General features: G+C 46.8%; 1 protein-coding gene and 1 long non-coding RNA gene across 7 annotated transcripts in view; both read right to left on the reverse strand.

The window, feature by feature from the left end:
- The window catches only part of LOC144375254 (uncharacterized), an 82,706-nt gene extending 63,508 nt beyond the window's left edge, over positions 1 to 19,198 (reverse strand). For all 5 annotated transcript variants that reach the window (XR_013434846.1, XR_013434848.1, XR_013434849.1 and 2 more), the window contains exon 1: positions 19,081 to 19,198. This is a non-coding gene — a long non-coding RNA (uncharacterized LOC144375254). The remainder of the gene's footprint in view (positions 1 to 19,080) is intronic.
- Positions 1 to 20,005, reverse strand: part of Rps24 (ribosomal protein S24) — a 462,172-nt gene that overhangs the window by 130,597 nt on the left and 311,570 nt on the right. The window lies entirely within an intron of this gene.

Here is a 20,005-nt window from a genome sequence, read left to right on the forward strand (position 1 = left end):
CAATCCTGACACCATCTCTCTGGAGAGAGCATCGGTTCCCACAGGTGGGGGGTGCTGGATCCCACAAGACTGCCCCTCACCTCAGATGCCAGTTGCCAGTTCCAGACTATGACCCATACTACTGACCAACCAGGTATAAATGGGGGAAGGGGTTCCTGTGACCCCTTCCTTGAGTTCATTTAATGTGCAAAAATGATTCTCAAATATCAAGGGGAAATCTTATGTTTATCCAGTTATTACAAAGATTATTTTAAAGGAACTAGATGAGCAGCCAGAAGAAGAGATACATAGGGTGAGGTTAGAAAGGGTCCTGAGCTCAGGAGCTTCTGACCCTAGGAACTGGGGTACACCACCGTCCCAACACATCGATGTGTTCCTGATTGCCAACATGGAAGCCTCCTGAGCTCTGTCCTTTTAGCATTTTATGCAGGTATGATTGATTATGTCAACGATGGTGGTACAATAGTTGGCCATCGGTGAAAAACTCAACCTTTCATCCTCCTCTACTCCCTGGAGGTTCAGAAGTGAAGCTGACATTTCCAACCTTCTAATCATGTGGTTGGTTCTCCTACCAACTGGCTCCCCACCCTGTGGTCATCAAAGAGATTTCCAAAAATTTCAACTCATTAATACAAATTCAGATGTGGTTGAAGAAAACTTGTTATTAATCACAAAACACGTCTTTTACCTTTATCACTCTGAAAAAGGAACTGAGGAAAAATGTCAAACTTTTTAACAAAAACTACTTCTATTGCTGTAAAAATTCAGTAAATTACAAGGGTTTCAGGAGCTGTGGACCATGAACCATGGACAAAAATAAAATAGAGATTCCCTATTATGTCACAATATCACAACCCTATTATGTAATTTAGAGTCCCCAAAGATGAGCAAGAAAATAGAAGAATCATTTAAAGAAGTAATAACTCAAAGGTTTTCTAAATTAAAAATATAAGTTCACACATTCAAAACTCTCCACACACCTCAAAGCAAGATTTTTTTTAAAAAAATTATATTAAGGCATTTTCTAATCAAATTTATGAAAACCAATGATAAAGAGAAAAATCTTCAAAGTAATCATAGGAAAAATATTCATCACATACAGGGAACATAATTAAAAATATAATAAAGACACAATAAAGACTATCCACCTGAAACTATGCAAGCCAGGAGGCAATGGTACCTCTAATGGATAGAGATGAGGTACGAAATGTCAATCTAGAATTCTATATCCGTTGAACATGTCCTTCAAGGTAAAGGCAAAATAATTTTCAGACAAATAAAAGCTGAGGAGATTAATTATCACTAGCAGACCCACATTATATAAATTGTTAAATAAAACCCTTAGCCAAAGAAAAATACCAGCTGGAAACCAAGTCTATACAAATAAAGGACTAGTACCAAAAATGTTAAATAAACTTTGTGTTTTCTAGATTCTCATTTACTTTATTAGGTAGTTGACTACTTAATGTAGAAATGACAATGTTTCATTGGGTTTATAATATATGTGTAAGTAAAATATGTGACAGTAACAGCACAGAGGATAGAAGAAAGGAATTATATTGTTATAATAAGATTCTTATTAGACATAAAGTGGAATAATATTACTGGAAAATAGACTATGATAAGTTAATAATCATATTATAAACTCTAGAACATTTACAAAAAAAAGTTATAGCTAATAAGCTTATGGAGAAATATAGAATGCAGTCCTAAAAATACTGAACTATATTAATATAAAATAAGGCAGTTAAAAGGTGAAACAAAGTACAGATGGGAACATAGGGAATTAATGGTAGGATGATACATTTGAACCAATAATTTTATCAAATAAAAATTGCTTAAACATTCCAAATTCAAAGGTCCAAGATGGATAGACTAGATCAAAACAGCAAGATCCAACTATATGTGCTCTACAAAATATAAGATGAAGATAGGCTAAAAGTAAAGTACAGAATAAAATATATTACAGAACTCTAGTTATAAAAAGTTCTGCTGACTATATGCATATCAAGTAAAAGAGTCTCCATAAAAAGGAATGTTACCAGAGATAAAAAGAACTATTACATAATGAAAAGGGGTCAATTTATCAAGAAGACAAATGTTTAAGTGTTTATGAAATCAATAAGAGCTTCAAACTACACACAGAAAACCCTGATGGAACAAAAAGAAGAAAATAAGTCCAAAATTATTTTGAGGACTTCAAAGCTATTCTCCCAAGTCATTGATCTAATGAGTAGACAGAGAAAATCTACAGGGATATAGAGACTTGAACATCATTGAGCAGCTTACCCAAACAGATTTTAGGGACACTCTACCCAACATGTAATTTTCTAGAGCACAAGGAATACTCACAAGGACACATAGTATCCTCAGAGTTGTACTCTTCATCAAATTGTGAACATTTCTTTCCAGCTTTGTATTCAGCAACATCATGTTGAATTTGACCTTGGTGCAAGTATTCACACCCCCAAAACCAGCAAATTATCTGAGCATCATTGCATCGTCTGGTGTGCTTGGCACAGATATTTGACACAAAACAGGTATCAATAAGTTGGAAAGAATTTATAAGGCTGAAAGAATAGCTCAATGGTAGAGCACTTGCCTAGCATACACAAGACCTTGGGTTCAATCCCCAACACCACCAGTAAGTGAATAAGCAAACAAATAAATAATTTATATAGTACTGTGTATGTTCTCTAGCCACAAAGCACTTAAATTTTACATTAATAACAATAAGATATATATATATGCCCAAAGTATTTAGAAATTAAATGACAGCTTCCAAATAACCCATAAGTGGAAGAAATTTTAAAGATATTTTTGAACTAAATGAAAATTTTAAAAACACATGTGAAGTTTATAAAATACAAATGAAGTACTAGTAAGATACAACTACGATTCTGTTTATATTAGAAAGGAGAACGTTCTGAAATCAATCATTTAAACCTCCACTTGAAAGAAGACAAAGAAATGCAAAATAAACCTAAAGAAACTAGAAGAAAGAAAATAGTAAAAATGAGAGAATAAAACAATGAAATAGAAAACCCCCAAAGAGAAAATTAATAAAAAGATTGTTAGGAGCTGCCACATGGGAACCGAGTGCCCCTTATCTTTGAGCAAAGAGAGCATGGAGATGTGGCAAGCCAGCCATGGGCTGTGTGTGTGTGAACTATGAGCATTGAGTGCACAGGGTGGACTGAACCATTGTTGCCCCTCTGGGTGGACAACATATTCCTCTTTATACTCTCTCTGCCTATGATCCCCACCACAGCACATGATATGGGTGTGGCCTTCCTAGATGTCAGTCAACCTGCTGACAGCAGACATCATGAAGCTAGACTCAACCCCCTGAAACCTGACTCCTTGCCTCATTTGAATGGCTTCTCCCTCAAAAAAGTGTCCAGCACATGCTCCTCTCTCTCTTTCTTGCTTGCCTTGTCCCCCTTGTGGAGCTGCGGCTGAGAAGTGGTCACTGAACTCAGAGAAAAAGTACTTTTCTGCATCTGTGTCTTTATTGAGTCCCCAAATTCACTTGGAGTGACCCTGACTGGTTTAGTTGTGTGACACGACAAAAGACTAGTTGTTTTCTGAGAACAAACAACTGGTACCAATGGATAATTGCAATTGCTAAATCTTCTAGCGAAACGGATCCAGAAACAAAGAAGACATGAGTTTCCAATACCAAGGAAAAAAGGAGGAACTTCACACTCCAGATCCTACTGTAATTAAAAGGCCAATAAGACAAGAGTATGAATAATTTTGTGTCACACATCAACAACTTAGATAAAACATACAAGTTCCTCAAAATGAACAAACTGAGAAAGCTCACTCTGGAAGAAATAGAAAGCATGAAGAACACTTTATCTGAAAAAACATTTTGAATTTATAGCAAACCTTACATCTAGGCTTCCAGCACTTCGCTGATAAATTCTATTTTTAAAACTTAGGTAGAGAAGAATACCAGGCCTATCAAAGTCCTTCAGAAGATATAGAGATAATCCTTCCCACCTTGTTTATGAAGCAAACTTATTCTGATTTTGAAACTGGGAAGGTATATTATTAAATATGAAAATTACAGACCATTGCCCTTTATGGGGCAAAAAAAAACACTTTTGAAATATGAGCAAATTACATTTAACAATGTGCAAAAAGGATAAATCATCATTATCTACTGGGATTTATTCTAGAATTAATCTTAGTCTAGAATTCAAATATCAGTAAAATTATATTATTATCTCAACAGATTCTAAAACAATTTTGAGACAATTCAAAATATTTATGGTAAAATAATGGTTATATATATATATATATATATATATATATATATATATATATTTGTATTTTACCTATACTTCCAATTCACCCTTCTTGGCACTGAGGCCCAAGACCTTGCAATGGCCTCCTCTCTCTAGGAGTTCAACCACCACAAGGTAGTCACCCGTCCAAGGTCAGTCCTAAAGAAAAGACATCAGCCCTGGACCATGATGGTTGGGGCCTTTGTACAGGTCTGTAGGGATATAGAAGACTTGAACAACACTATCAAGCTGCTTAACCAAACAGACTGTATGGACAACAACCTACCCAACAATATCCACAGCATGTCCGTTTTTGATACACCTGAAATACTCACTACTCACCTGCTAGACCATATTTTCAGTCTTCAGAGTTTGCACAACCTTACAAATGTGTGGACATTTCCTTTCAACACTGCTCAAAAACATCATGCTGAACTTGGCCCCAGTGCCAGGGAGGTGAGGCTGAGTCTTGGAGCAGGTCACCAGTGGCTCTCAGGCTACCTAACCTGAGGCTCCCAAAGGGCAGCTATTCTGGAATTTCACTGCATCTGGAAGCTGTTTGGTGACTCACTGGACCTCAAGAAATCAGAAACTACCGTGTCCCTGGTGTGTAGGCAGAGAACCTGAGGCCCAGAGATCTCCTAAGGCCCTACAGCAACTTCAAGGCGAAGTCAGAGCTTCAGCCATCGCTCCTGATCGCTGTGCTGATCATTGGGATGGAGCAAAACACAGAAGAGTGCCACTCCCCACCCACCAAACGCACACAGATCCTGACGCCACCCTGGGGTCTCCACTTGATCATGTCTGTGTTGAAACCTACCCAAGGCAGAAGTCTGTTGCCCACATTCAACAACCTCTCATATTGGCACTACTTGCTTCCTCCGAGTTTTTGTTTTGTCGAAATATTTTAAAGCAAATTACAACATCATGACATTTCATACCTAAATTCCTCAGAAAACATTTCTTTAAAGAGCGTATTCCCATGGAATTACAAAGTCCTTAAGTTACCTAAAAAATTAGTAATAATCCCATAGTGCCCAATGCCCAGTCTTTTAACTTTACTTGTTCATTTTAGTGAGACAGGACAGTGGAGTGTATTTTGACATAGATACGTGGAGTATAACGTCTCATTCTGTGGTTGTACATGATGTGGTGTTACACTGGTCATGTATTATATGTGAACAGAGGAAAGTTATGTCCAATTCATTCCACTGGTTTCTTTTTTTTTTTTTCCTATTCCCATCTCCCCCGTTCCTTCCCTTCATTCATCTTTGTCTAATCTAATGGACTTCTATTCCCCCACCCCTTTACTGTGTGTTAGCCTCCACACATCAGAAAGACCATTCGGCCTTTTTGGGTGACGGCGGGGTGGGAGGTCATTGGCTTATTTCACTTAGCATGAGAGTCTCCAGTTCCATGCATTTACCAGCCAATGCCATAATTTCATTCTTCTTTAAGGCTAATATTCCATTGTGTATATATACCACATTTTCTGTATCCATTCATCTGTTGAAGGGCATCTAGGTTGGTTCCTCAGCTTAGCTATTGTGAATTGAGCTGCTATGAACATTAATGTGGCCATGTCACTATAGTATGCTGATTTTAAGTCCTTTGGGTACATTCCAAGGAGTGGGATAGTTGGGTCAAATGGTGGCTGACAGCATCCCTGCACCTCTCCTGGTCCTCGCTGGAAGTCAGCTGTCACAGAGGTGCCACAGAGCATCTTGCACACTCATGCTTCCTCCCATTCACCTGCATCTCTCCCTCAGGGCAGGCAAGCACTGCACCCTCCTGTCCAGACCACAAGTCAGCAGGCAGCAGCCCTCATCCCTAAGGGCAACCCTCACCCAAAGGGAGAAGGGAGTGCTCCGAACCCCTGCAGCCGCTTGCCCCTAGAAGAGGAGATTTGGGTGTGCTCCTCGCAGTCACCAAGAGGGACCCACAGCAGGCCCCTGCTCAGCACATCGGGCCTGGCCTTCCTCCCTTACTGCTTGGCTCTGCAGCCTGAGAGGCCCCTCCTCCCTCTTCCAGAGGTGACCCCCACAAGTAGACATCTTACACCCCAAATCTTGTTTCAGCATCCACTTTGGAGCCCCCAAACTCAGGTAATATTGAAATTTGCCAGATGTGTCCATCACCTTGTGTTTTCCGTAGCCACCATCAGGAGACTTCTGCCTGGACAACAACGTATGGGGGGGTGGACAGGCTGTGGAGGACGAGGGAAGGCTCTCCAGTTCTGCCCCTGGGCTTGGGCTAATGACCTATAGGGTTGGGCTTCTCCTGCTTCTCGTCCCCCTTCCCATAGGGTCTCTCTCACCTCACTCTGCCCTTGACCCCTGGTGGACAAGAGTACCAGGCCCAGACAGCCAGGGCCTCCCATCCTTTGGCTATGGGAATTGTTCAGGACAGAGGCCGATGACTTAGGTAAGCTGAGGACACTCAGCACCAGGATTTGGCTGAAACCACTGGAAAGAGGTTTGCTTCCAGTCGGGGCTGTACATCTGTCAGGATGTGAGCCTGGGGCTGCTGGAGGCTGTTTCTGCCACCGTATGGGGACAGACAGCCTGAGAATGAAGTTAACTGGGTAGAACGGAAGCTGAGAGCTGGCACACAGCACCTGGGTCCAGCCATGCCTGAGCCCTGTCATGTGAGTGGACACACTCTCTTTTGGCTTAAGCCAGGCAGACTTGGGTTTCTCTCCTCAGGCAAAAAGGAAGTGCTGACCAGTAGCAGAGGCAACAGTTCTCCTTTGCTTAGTAAACCTGATCCCCCAGCTCAGTGCCTTTGCCCACCTGGTGCCATAGCTGTACGCTGAGGTTCAGAGAGAAGCCCCCTGTGAGTAGAGGCAGGATTGAAAAGAATCCGGTTGAATTCACTCCGGCATCATCTTGTGCTTCCTTCCAACCTGCCATCCACACTGACTTCGAGAATGATCTGTGCACACCTACCACTGTGCTTTACAGAAAAGCACAACCTGGACCCTGGAGGCTTTTGCATTCATTATTTCAACAATTTGTGAATGCCCTGAGGTCGGAAACACACAGTCGTTTATCCAACACTGAGATCCAAATTCCAGTGTATTGACTCGGAGGCTGTTATCAGAAGCAAGCCGAGCCTGCCACCTACACCCTCCTGGCTTGAAGGGGAAGCCCACGTGGCCCACGTGGCAGAGATGCCAGCCTTGAGGGGATCCTCAGCAGCCTTGCCAGGTTCCCTCAGGGATGCCCTGGGTTTCCTCTGATAGAAACAGTAGCCACTGCCAGTGGAGCACCTCCTTCTGTGCCGGGCATCGTACCCCACCTCCCACATGCATACTGTACACCAGAAAGAGGGACCCTTGACAATTGAGGAAACCAAGGCCCAGAGACTGACGTGACTTACCATGGACACAAAACATTGATGACAAAGCAAGCAGTCAATTCTAGATCTAGAAACTAACTCCTGGAGAGGTTCACTATGTGCAGGATCGTGGACACGATTTAAAGGGTTTGCACATTAGCCCTCTGGCCAGTGCATTGGAAGTCTCAGATCCGGTCCACCTGTGCTCACACGGCATGCTTAGGGAACCATGGCTCCTCTAACTGATTGGCACTCTGCTGTAAGTCTAGGGCAGGCAGTAAGCACCCCGATTTTTTAAAGAGGAATTCAAGGTGACTCTTGTAATGAAGGGTAGTGGGCAGCTGGGCCTCAGGAGCCGTGGAATGCTTCCTGAGACGGAAGTGGGGAGCAGGACCATCTCGTTCCTGGAGGATGGCGGCTTGCTTTCTCCTCAAGGACAAGAGGAGGCATGCAAGGGACCAGAGGAGCTGAAGGAATTGTACCCCTGCCCACAAGCAGCAGATGATTTTCTTTCCCCTCACACTGACCGCTGAGGATAGTGTTTCTCTGAAGCCAGGACCATGGCTGTGCCCTCGAGCAGGTCAATAATGAATAGAGGAGGAGATAAGACATCAGCGTCTTTTATTACTATGTCCCTCCTTGGATCCATCTCTGCTACAGATTTGAACAGAACTCTCAACCCACCAACTCAAAGCTCACAGAGGAGAAAGAACCCAGGATGCCTTCAATGTCCACTGCCAACATCCACTGCCCCCGTCAAAGCCAGGAAGCCATGCCCCCAACATGTGGGACCCCTTGCACCATTGCTGCCTGCCCTCAGAGAGCCCTCTGCTAGGCAGGTAAGAACCACCTTTACTGGAACTGCTCTCCAGGATGTCATAAGGGTGCAAGCCTCGGTTTCCACCTCTGCAAAATGCAGATACTTGCATTTGCTCATAGTCTTCCTTCGATGGTTAAGTGGATATAAATAACGCATACAAAGTGTCTGGTTTATCACTTAAAATGTTAGCTAATACACTATCTGCTGTTAGCATTCTCTCCCTCATCTAAACAGAGCCCACCTGCAAAGATCCATTCATATTTTTACCTGATTCAGAGCACATAATTATATAGTACCAGGACTAGAGAAGAACCTTCTAGATATACCCAATGCAGTCAAATCCCTTTATTCCACAGATGGAAAAAAAAAATGAAACCCAGAGAGACTCAAACACTTAAGGAGGTCACACAGGAGTTAGTCAAGAGCCAAGAAAAGCCCCAGCCCACCCAGTCCCTGGGTCCCCCAGTCCACCTGCAAATATCCATAGGCTGCTTCTTGTATTGCAGACATGCAAGTTCAACAAGAATTTGAGAGTATTAAAAAAAAAAAAAAGATTGATTTTGATGTTTTGAGGCTTCGTGAAACCAGCAATTTTAATCAATTTTTCAAAATTGCTAATTTCATCCATCCAAGAAACTCACACACAAACAGAAGGGCTGATTGAAATTTAAATGGCGGCTGGCTGGTTAGCTGCAGGCACCAGGCTGGGTACTTTCATATGCAAGTCTGCAACTGTGTCCCGGCCTGGCAGCAAGAGGAAGCAATCTCCACGAGACACTCAAAGGCATTAAGAATTCAGGCAGCCAAAATGAGAAGCAACAACATGAAATGATAAAACAAAGACAGATCATTATTAGCACCAACATAATGTGTTCCTGTGTCCTCCGATCTCATTTAGAGCCCTGCCCGTTGTCTATTGAAACTGTAATTAGGCTGATAGGAACCAGAGGATTAAAGTAACTTTCTCCCCCCGGTTGCAGGGATTTCAAATGAGCTAGATGGGGAGGAGATAAACCTGAGAAAGATTTTAATATTCTGGGCTTGCAGCTCCCGGGACAGCTCCCGCTGACAAACAATGGCTGGTTCCCACCCTGCCTGAAGCTGCCGGAGAGGGATGAGCCACTGTCTCCTGCTCTACCTGGAGGATCAGGGTGGTGAACGTGCCCCTTCCTCAGCCACACCTGTGCCTTGCTCATTGACGCCTCTCTCTCTGTGACCATTTGCCCAGCTGTCTGCCTCTACTTCCCTAGACCTCTGCTGGCCCCGGGAACCAGCCCCGCACACCTGCCCGCCTCCCTGGCCTAGAGCATGGGCTGCCCCATGGTTCTCCTCTCAGTCTCTAAGGACAGTTATCCCAGCTCCATCAGGCTCCTCAAAGTCACCAAGGTGACCTTTCCAACCACACAGCTGATCCCATTTCTTCTCTCTTCAAACCCATTCCACGACCCACTCCTGGACCCAGAGAAAAAAAGACAAGCCCCTAGCAAGGCATGGGAAACTTCCCAATCTGTCCCCATGCAGTCTCTCTGACCCTCCCGTCCCTGGCTCTGGGTTCCTTTGCACTGCAAATATGCTGCCAGCTTCACCCTCTGCCCGGTGCGCCTGCTGCTGTCTGCCTAGGACACTTCACCGCTGTTCGCTGAGTGACATTCTCAAGTCCTCCAAGGCCTTTCCATAGTTCTTTCTTACCGTCTTCACTGCAGCCCTGCAGTGTCCCCCTTCCTCCTCAGGGCACCTTAGGATCCTGCTTAGAGGTCTCCTGTTAGCTCTCCTCTGAGCCATGATCCCCACACAGTGACCTTCTGCGGCACCGCAAGCTCTGCAAGAGGAGGGACCAGACCCTGTTCAGCCTTCATGGAGGAACGCAGTTCTTGGATAGAAACATGGGATTAAAATTCATGCCTACACTGATCAGCCTGGAGATGTACTGGGGACTCCTGGGACAAACAGCTTGGGGAACTCATACTGCACCCCCCACCCCCCCCATCTGCTTTTTCTGGGAAAGCTCCCCAACCCAGGCAGGGTTTCCTATGTGGGTGTGCACGTGCATGCATGCAAGTGTACCTAGGTTAGTGTACACATATGTCCCAAAGAGCTGGGCAAAGAGGAGTTCTCATTTCCTGGGTGAGACATCCACCCAGAATCAGGAAGAGTGGTCGCCTTCATCTAGGACAAGAGGAGCAAGTAGCATCCAAATGTCCCACAAGCATCTGCATAAAATTTATTATCACCTCATTCTGTCCCTCCGGTTCCAAGTCTATGGGTGCCTCAAAAGCTGATTTGAAAGTGGAAACATTCGACAATCATTCACCAAGTGTCACTTAAGAAACTGCAAGGGGTTGGTCCTGGTGCGAAGTACTGGGTTCTTACCTTCCAGGGCCTGTTTCCCCCCTTGTGGAATCAGAGGGGAATAGTTATTGGTGAGGGGGCCTGTGCAGGTGGGACAGTGTGACCTTTGTGAATGTCCCTTCAGGGTGTGGCTGCCACATTCCACCAGCAGGGACAGCTGAGGAAGGCTCAACCTTGAACAGGCTTGTGATGGAGAGTAGGGAGCTTGGCTTTGAGCAAGGTCTGCTTGGGACTTGTCAGTATGGCTTCTGCATCCTTGAATTGACTCACAGAGGGCAGCGGAGGGGCAGGCAGGGAGATGTAACCCCACTGGTGTCCTGCAGAAAATGAAATCCAGGAGGTGCAGACATGGACCAGGGCATCCCTGGAAAGCCCCTCAGCCAGCACCCCTGCCCCGGGGCCTTTGCCTGATGCCTTTTGCTTTTTTTTTTTTCCTGAATAAAAGAGCTCGTGGCCTTTGAGAGAGGTGGGGTGACAGAAAGCCGCTGAGAATTCTTGGTTCGCTTTCCTGCCTTCTCCTTTAAAAGACATTTCTTTGCTTGGAGAAAGAGCTTGTGCAAATACGACGGAGCCTGGGATTTCTGTGTGCAGTAGCCCGTAGGCAGACGTGTCCACATGAGGCTGTGTGGGAAGGCAACTTGATGTGGGCGGAGTCTATGAAAGATGGAGTCTTGGGGTTGTGTGCCAGCACACAAACAGGTGTCCCTGGGTGTTGTCTGAACGGCATTGTGACTGTGTATTCACCTGCACGAGTGCAGACACGGGTAGAGAGGTGTGGGGGATTTTAGGGTGACCCTGTTCGGGTGTGTGTCCATTGTGTCTGGTGCTCTGTGCTCTGCGGTGAGTCTGGAGAGAGGAGGAGGCCACACGAGGCACATCCTCCCCGGGATGAACGCTGCGTGACCCGATCCCAATGACAAGAGTGGATGCTTTTTTCCCAGTCCGCTGCCACATAAAATCATCCTCACTGAGCCTCCCTATGCCTCTCCCGTGACCCTGAAGATCTGAGCTGTAACACGCATAGAATGTCCATGTCGCCTCCCACTTTCTGGATTCAGGGCACCAAGGAAACGGACGTGATCTCCTTGGAGCTGCAGTGAAGTCAGGTTAGCTTAGAGGCAAGTCCACCTGACAACAGCTTCTTGGTTGGTCAGATGGTGCCTACCTGAGAGGTCTACAGTGAGGATAACCGTGAGACTGCGGACACCCGGGCCCAAGCGGTGGTGGCGAATAGGTATAGTAGGTGCTCAGCCTGAAGCAGCTGTGCTTCACCCCATCTGACAGCTGGGGACTGAGCTTTGCCTGCCAGTGGCTATTTGCCCGCTCCTCTGGTACTGGACAAACAGGCTTTGGCAGGGTCAACTGGCCCCCACCTCACCCCTCACAGACCCTCATTGTACATGCCCCATTAGTTGCACAGTGCCCCCAAAGTACACTAGGAATGTTTCCTAAGCCGTTTCCTCTGCTAAACACCTCCGTGACAGCTTCTTGGCAGGGGCAGAACGCCAAGGTTAACATATGTTAAGAATATGTGCAGTCGGCAGCCCACCTCCACACTAAAGCCAGAGGGAGCCTGGGCTCCGAGTGGCCTCTCCTGTGTTCAGAACCTGAAATCTGCTTCCCAAGGGTCCCCTTGGCCCCACCCAAGAACTGCTGAGAAATCTCAGCCCAGACAAGTCCAGGCAATCATCTCCCTGTTCTTCTCCCAGCTCAGGGCACCTGCCACTGCAGCCCTGCCCAGTGGCCATCAGCCCCACCATCAGGGGCTTCCACCCCAGGGGGAGGTTAGTAACCTTTTCAGGACTTTCTCTAAGCCAGACTTTGTTGAATGGGAGGTAAAGTTAGGGATCACCCAACCCTTGTGGTTTGAACCCTGCTTTGTCAGCCTGTCTCCCCACCCCCCACCCCCAGTCCCAGGAAGGCAATGATCTGGCATGTCGTCACATGGATGTGGGACTAGGAGCTTTGAAAGAACACACAAGTATTATAAAGCCAGTTAAAGACTCCCAGTCCTGGTTTTGCCTCTTCAGTCTGCTATGGGGTTCCAGGGTTTGGTTAATGAAGTCAGGGTGGGTGGTGGCCCTATCCAGGAGGTTAAGTTCCAGAGTAGTTTCACTGGGTATGCTACTGCTAAACTTGTTTTATTTCAAGTTCTATGTCTGGTTATAATTGGATGAAATTCATTATCTTAAAACCCCTCATTTACTAAATCTGCAATGAGTGGCTCAGGCTGGGCTTGGGGCTGTTTGGCAGAAGGAAGTGGATATGTCAGGGACAAAGGAGACGTTGTATTAACATTAAATAATGCTAGCTACTACAGTGGAAAATCTCAGAGGTTTAACAGGATAAAGTGTATTTCTTACTCATGTTCCATGACTAACACAGGATGGTGGGAGGCTCTGATCCACTTAGTCACTCAGGGTACCAGGCTGACAGATAACGTGTCATCTTGTAGATGCACCATCTGGATCCCATGGCATCTTGGCTTCTGTGGAAGGGGCATAAAGGTACAAAGGACTACTAGAGCTCTTAACTGCTTCAACCAGGAAGTGACACATGCCACTTCTGCGTAATGTCTAGAACTAGTCACACGGCCCTACCTTCCAGCGAGGGAGGCTGGGGATACAGGGTATGCATGGAAGATTTGGTGAGCATTCTCTGTCTTTGACATAAACCTTATGGTCCCAGCCCTCCAAGATAGAAAGAAAAAAAGAGAAACTGGTCCATGTGGGGTTTTATGATGCTGGTGGCCAGAGTTCAAGGATAAAGGAAGGAGATATTAGTGGGGAGAGTCAAGGTAGTCAGGGAAGACTTCCTTTAGGGGGTCTGCCGGGAAAGAGGTATTCATCCCCCACCAGAGTGGGATCTGCTTGATTCATCTCAGGAAGATGGAAACTGCAGAAGGAAGGAATCTGGGTGGATCCACGGGACAGAGGAGGAGGCCCTTGGAAGACATTCTGGAGAACAGGCTGGGGAGGAAGATGAAGTTGACATTTAGGGAAGGTGACACCCTCCAGGATGGATTTGGGAAGGGCTGGAAGTAAAAGCACATTGAGGGGCTCTTTTTCTGGGAATCCTAGAGAGAGGACATGAAGCCAGAGAGGATGGTCAGGGGGTCAGAAGGAAGAGTGTCTTGAAGGCGCAAGCTAGTCTTAAGGACAGTCATCAGCCAGCGAAGCGATGCGGCTGAGCCCATCAAGCCCGACCTCCCTGCCACATAAGAGCATCCAGGAGAGCTGTAGCATTAAGCCCAACAAGAAGGTCTGCTCTCGGCAACTACACTGAAAAGGAGAGGGTCTGAGTTCAGTCACAAAAGAACATCTCAAAGTTACATTCTCAGCTGGACGTTGACATCCTCTCAAATGGGTCAGAGTGGCTGGCTCGTCTCTTATGAATGATTTGGGCATCCCCTGTCCCTCCCCACCACTTGAGATGGTGCAAGGGCACGCAGGGTCTCCCTTTGGATGGCAGGGCACAGAGGGTCAGCTGGAGCCCGGGAAGAGGAAAACCTGCTGATTGGACTCCAGAAGGTGAGAGGGGGCAGGTTCGCCTCCTTTCCCACTCAAACCTGGCTTCCCTTCCGGTGCCGGAGGCCCCCATGCCAGGCCCTGGACTATGTCCTGAGGAAGGTAGAAAGTAGAGGAAGGGGACATGGAGTCATGACCAGTGATGAACTGGGGATGTTCACATGGAAGACACAGGCTTCATTGGCCTGGCTGATGACCATAGGTCCCTGGACTCCGTGGGGTAAGATTGCCATTGACAAGTGAGTTCATGGGATTTCCTGGATGGCCAGATTTTCCAACAGTCAAATTTATGTACCAAGGGGAAATGGGCCATCTTAGGAAAAGGACTGGAGTTTCCATCTTTGGAAAGCCCCTATAACCATCAGTTAACCACACAGTGTAAAGAGGAGCCAGACAGGAGCACATCAAAGCCCTGCAATTCTGACATACAAAGTTCAACTTGGTTTGCCCAGCACATTCCCAACTTTAACCCAAGGAAATCCCTCAGCCCCAGACAAAGTGAGACAATCAATCTGTAACCCTATCTGGTAGGCCTCATAGGTGACACTGTCACATGTAGTTCTTTGGGACTGGGTAGTTCAATGGTTCATGGTGGTAACACATCATGTATCACCATTATTTGTTAGGAAAATGAGGACTTTTTTTTAAAGGCTAAATTTTGATTTACATTTTTTTTTTTTAGTTTTTTCATTTTCCTAGATCTTCCCTCTATGAACATTGTCCTGACCTATGTGCACTCTAATCTGCTTTTTCATGGGGGACAAAAAGAGAGGGGAAATCTAGCTAGCATGCCAAGATGCTACCTCACCAGCAGTATGTAATGTGTGACCCGTCCTGATGGATGAATTGCTGTAAGGCTAGGACCTCAAAACAAAACAAATTTGATCTCAGTGAGGAGGCGAGCACCACCTATGAAATATTCTCACCAAAAGAGTTGAACCTGAATCTGAGGCTCTAGATCTAAATCTGGGTGTAGTGAGGAAATATCAAGAATGGAGGAACCAGTTCACCACCACCACAAGACTGACGTCAACCAAATCCTACATGAGGGACATTCTATGAGGCAAAGGACTCTCATCTTCTTCATCAACTCTAAAGCGTGAGAAGATAAAGAGGGTCTTGGGAGGCTGTTATATTTAGAGCTATGAAAACCAAATAAAGAGAGCTAGGACCAAAGGGTCCCGGTGGTACAGCTTGTGCTTAGCATGACTGAGCAACCCAAACAAACAAACAAAAAGAACCGGTAGGCTGAGTGTGTATTTGAGTCAAACAAAGTAACTGGTATAGGAGGGGAACGGCTGCTTATATTACAGAACAGAAATTTTTGAGTATGGACAGGCTATTCAGTGCCCTCCACATTGCGTTTTGGGCATTCTGCTTGATGGGAACCCGGAGCATCCCCACTTCCCTGTGCCTTCTGTGCTGTCCCCTCTATTCCTTTTGGGTGGCTTCATTCCTGGCCTCAGGCTGTCTCCTCACTTGCATGTGCTGATCAGTACCTTGCTGGGAGCTTGAGGGGATCCTCTCTGCAAGTCTCTGGACCTCTCTCTGCTCCCCTCTGTGCCAGGCAGAGTTCTGTGAGCTCTAGTGCCCTTGATCTTCCTGAACTCTGCACACCTGGCTCCATCCAGCACTAAGGGCATCCTCTGGGCTGCACCCAGGGTCCCCCCACCTGTGCCGCAGCCCGGTAACTCTCTTCAAGCAGGTAGCAGGACAATGGCAGCGCTCTCTTAGCTTGTTTTTGTTCTCTCAGCCATAACAGTATTTTGTTCCCAGATGATCCCTATCTTAAAAACTGGTTTCATGTTGTTTTTTTTAAAGAGAGAGAGAGAGAGAGAGAGAGAATTTTAATTTTTTTTTTTTTTTTTTTTTACTTCTCGGTGGACACAACATCTTTGTTTGTATGTGGTGCAGAGGATCGAACCCGGGCTGCACACATGCCAGGTGAGCGCACTACCACTTGAGCCATATCCCCAGCCCCTGGTTTCATGTTTTGTCTTTCTGTTGTTACTTTTGATGATTTCGCTGTCATTGCTTCCTAGTGGTGGTGGGGGTTTGGGGAGATGGAGTGCTTGTTATTCCCTGTTGGCCAAAAGTGAAGCTCGCCCCATGCTTTTGACAGATGCATGAGGCAAGAATGACTGTCCATTCTCCAGTCTAGAGTCCTAAAGTCCAAATAGTGGAACAGCCTTGCCTGTCACTAGAGCCGCAGGCTCCAATTTCAGAGCCCCTTCTTCTGGAACAGACTCCTCAGGTAGGTTCCTGGCAGATCGTGCCAGGGCTTGCCAGCCAAGTTAGGGCCTGCCCTGCTGGGAGGTGGCACGTCTTTGCACTTTGCACTGGGGCCTAGAGAGCTGGCACCAGCCTGTGCTGTTTGTGAGTTCCATCAGCCTTCCATCCTCTTATCAACACCGAATACAATAAACATTTGTCTGACTCGAGGTTTTTGGCTCTCATGGACTGTTTCCCATCTGTCTCTTCTTCCTTCCCTCTGCCCCATTCCCTGACTCTCATTCTCACCTCCTGCCTCCCCCACCCCACCGCCCGGCAAGGCCACTCTCACTCACCCCAGACACGCGCAGGAGCACACACACGTCCTGCACGGAGCTCTTGGCTTCAGGGAGTGTTTGGAGTCTCTACCTGTCTCCTCATTGCTTTGCTTTCCGCTGCCCTTGGCTTCCACACCATGGCTCTTTTCTGAGCCTCTTCCTATCCTGGCATCCAGCACCAGCATTCTCATTCTGACTCTGGTCTTCGAGTGTGCCCTTGGATAAGGCACAAAACCCTCCAAGCTTTTAACTTTCTCTGAGCTGGTAAATCTCCACCAGATATTGAGGGCTTGGGACTAGAGGCTTATCCCTGAACCTCTTCCTGCTGACCACTAGAGGTGACAAGCAGGAGAGACAGAACCAGAGGTAGTCCAGGTGAAGCAAATCTGGGTCCAGGTACCTGATTCCAGCCCCAGTGCTGCTCTCCTGTGCGAGTACTATCCTCCCTGAGCCTCTAGGTTCTGCTCTGTAAAGCAGGAACCGTTGTCCCTGCTCCACTAGCATGATGGGATGATCTCTGGGAAGAAATACAGCTCATGGGGTGCTGGGTGCATGTGCACATGTATGAGATGCTCAGGAAAGAGAGGGGACCCTCTGTGATCACAGACCCTAGGCTAAAGCCATCCATTGGCTCAATCTGTCAGCTATGAAGCACAGTGTAGAACAGTTATAAGCCATGTAATTATTTCATCTTTCTGATCATCAAGGTAGCTCATGTTTACTTTAGAAAATTGGAAAGATATAATAGAGTATATTAAGGAAAATAAAAAGTGGCCCATAATCCCTCCATATAAAGAGAGCCAATAAACTTTGGTTAATTTTCTTTCACACACAAGTACACATCTTTTGAAATTGCAGTTGCATGCTGCATAACAATGTTTTGGTCAATGACAGACCACATACGCAGCAGTGGTCCGGTAAGGTTACCTATTTTCTGGTGACATCGGCATCATTGCCATCTTTGTTAGGTTCACTCTGTGATGGTCACACACAAGTAAATAGCCCAACAATGCATTTCTCAGAATGACCCCCATCAGTAAGCAATGCATGGCTGTGTATACAGGAAGGAAAACATACCGTAGGCATTTTTCATAAGCCATGTAGACATACAGAAAAAAAATTAAGTTTTCATTATTTTCCTATCATTGAATGCAATTTTCTCTTGAATCCCCCTTTTCCTGAAAGCAGAAATTCTAATCCTCTCAATCCAGGTAACTTTGTTCCACTTCAACACTTCCTTTTCACATATAGGTAACTTGGCCAACTCAGAATTTTTCTCCATCTCACCTTTCCTGAAAGTCTGGTCTAAGTTGCTGGTGATGGGGAGAGGGACTCTGGGCAGGGGTAGAGAAAAGGCACCTGGTCAGCTCTCCTGCACATGGCCATGGTGGGGTGGTCCACGTCCCCCTCTATCCCAGATGCCTGGCCCACTGTTCATTCCCAGAAGCTTCCCTATCACGTCCAGAAGGCCCCACCCGAGGCCACTACCTCACTGTATAACCTTCCAAGCAAAATGTACCCTGCTCCAGGGACCAGGAAATTCCACTGCCCTCGGGTGCCACAGGGGCTGTGGGAGGCAGAGGAGCTAGATGGCATTCACAATGACAAGATACCGGTTACTGCTTAAGCAGGCCCATGGCTGGTCCTGTTGTCAGTGCACCCACCTCGGTCCAGCTCCCTCTGTCCCTAACTACTCACTAATCATAACAAACACAGTGCCAGATGTCTAAGATGTCCTTGGACCCTTGTGGGTAATGTCTCATTTTATTATTACAACAACCCTGTCAGGTAGGGAGTATTGTGACTCCTATATTATAAAAAAGGACACCGAGGTCCAGAGACTGGAGGCATCTCACCCAAAATCACAAAGCTGGAAAGATGCAGAGCCAGGATCCCCTCCCTGAAAAGCAGCAGAACCCAGAGCTCACACTGTGACCATAACCAGGAAGTCACACGTCTCTAAGCCATACCCTTCAGGCGTGTGCACGCCACACTCACGTCCTGGTCCTTCGCTCAAGACGTTCGTGCTGAAGCCATCTTCCTCACCTGATACTTCCAGTGAGGCCCCTGGCAAGGGTCAAATCCCAGAGATTCACTCATCCACCCCTGGTCTGACCATCCGGCATGAGACACGGGCTCCCCACCAGGCCCAAGGGTGCTGTGGAGCAGCAACAGGTGAAGTCCTGCCCAGCAAACCTCACCTTGGAGACGAATGAGGTTTCCCTTGGTACAGTGAAGCAGGGTGGTCACAGGGCCTCCCCCACAAAGCTGGGCTAGAGATGAGATCTGATGACATGTGTAAGTGTCAGCTCTGTGCCTGCATGTGGCCCTGGGTAAATGTCAGCTCTGAGCAGCATTTTTAAATGTCACCACCCCCGTGACCCTGAGCAAAGGAGAAGGGTCACGCTTCCCTGAAGAGGTCTGTTTGAAGGTAAGAACAGGAGAGCCAACAGAGAGTGGGTGCCCCCACCCATGAGATCCACCCAGGACGGCCACACCCCACCATCCTGGGAGCCAACTGAGCTAAAGAGTCATTCTGCCACAGCACAGGAAATCTCACTGTCACATGCCAGCTCCTCTCCACGGCCCTGGAGGCCCTCGTTAGGAAGCAAATGGTCTCCAAAAGGGTGGTCCAGCGAGTTGCTCAAATACATCATCACCCAGAAAAGTGGAGTGTCCTGCTGGCTCTCCCAGGAACATCTGCCTCGCACACACTAGGGCCATCCCAGCTCCTTCCAATTCTGAGCCTGCTCTGTCCACCTCGGTAAGACAGTCGCAGGAGCAGAGCAAGGCACGGACGATACCAGAGGACCTAGGAGGACCTCCTGTGGGTTGGCACAGGAATGGGCCTGCGGTCGCCCCCTGCCTGGCTTCCAGCCAGCTCCGTCACATAGGGCCAAGTGACCTGGCAAGTTCTCAAGCTCGCTGCTCCACCACTGTTTCAATCTTGTGTTCTGTATTTTTGTTTTGTTTCTCCCTTGCATTGCTGGGGATGGAACCCAGGGCCTTGTAGATGCTAAGCAAGGGCTCCATGAGTGAACTGCAGACCTACCCCACGGTCTCAATCTTAACTAAGAATCCTGATCCCCACTTGTCAGGGACGTGGGGCACATCTCATAGTAGATG

This window comes from Ictidomys tridecemlineatus, chromosome 1, assembly GCF_052094955.1.
Source record: "Ictidomys tridecemlineatus isolate mIctTri1 chromosome 1, mIctTri1.hap1, whole genome shotgun sequence".
NCBI lineage: Eukaryota > Metazoa > Chordata > Mammalia > Rodentia > Sciuridae > Ictidomys > Ictidomys tridecemlineatus.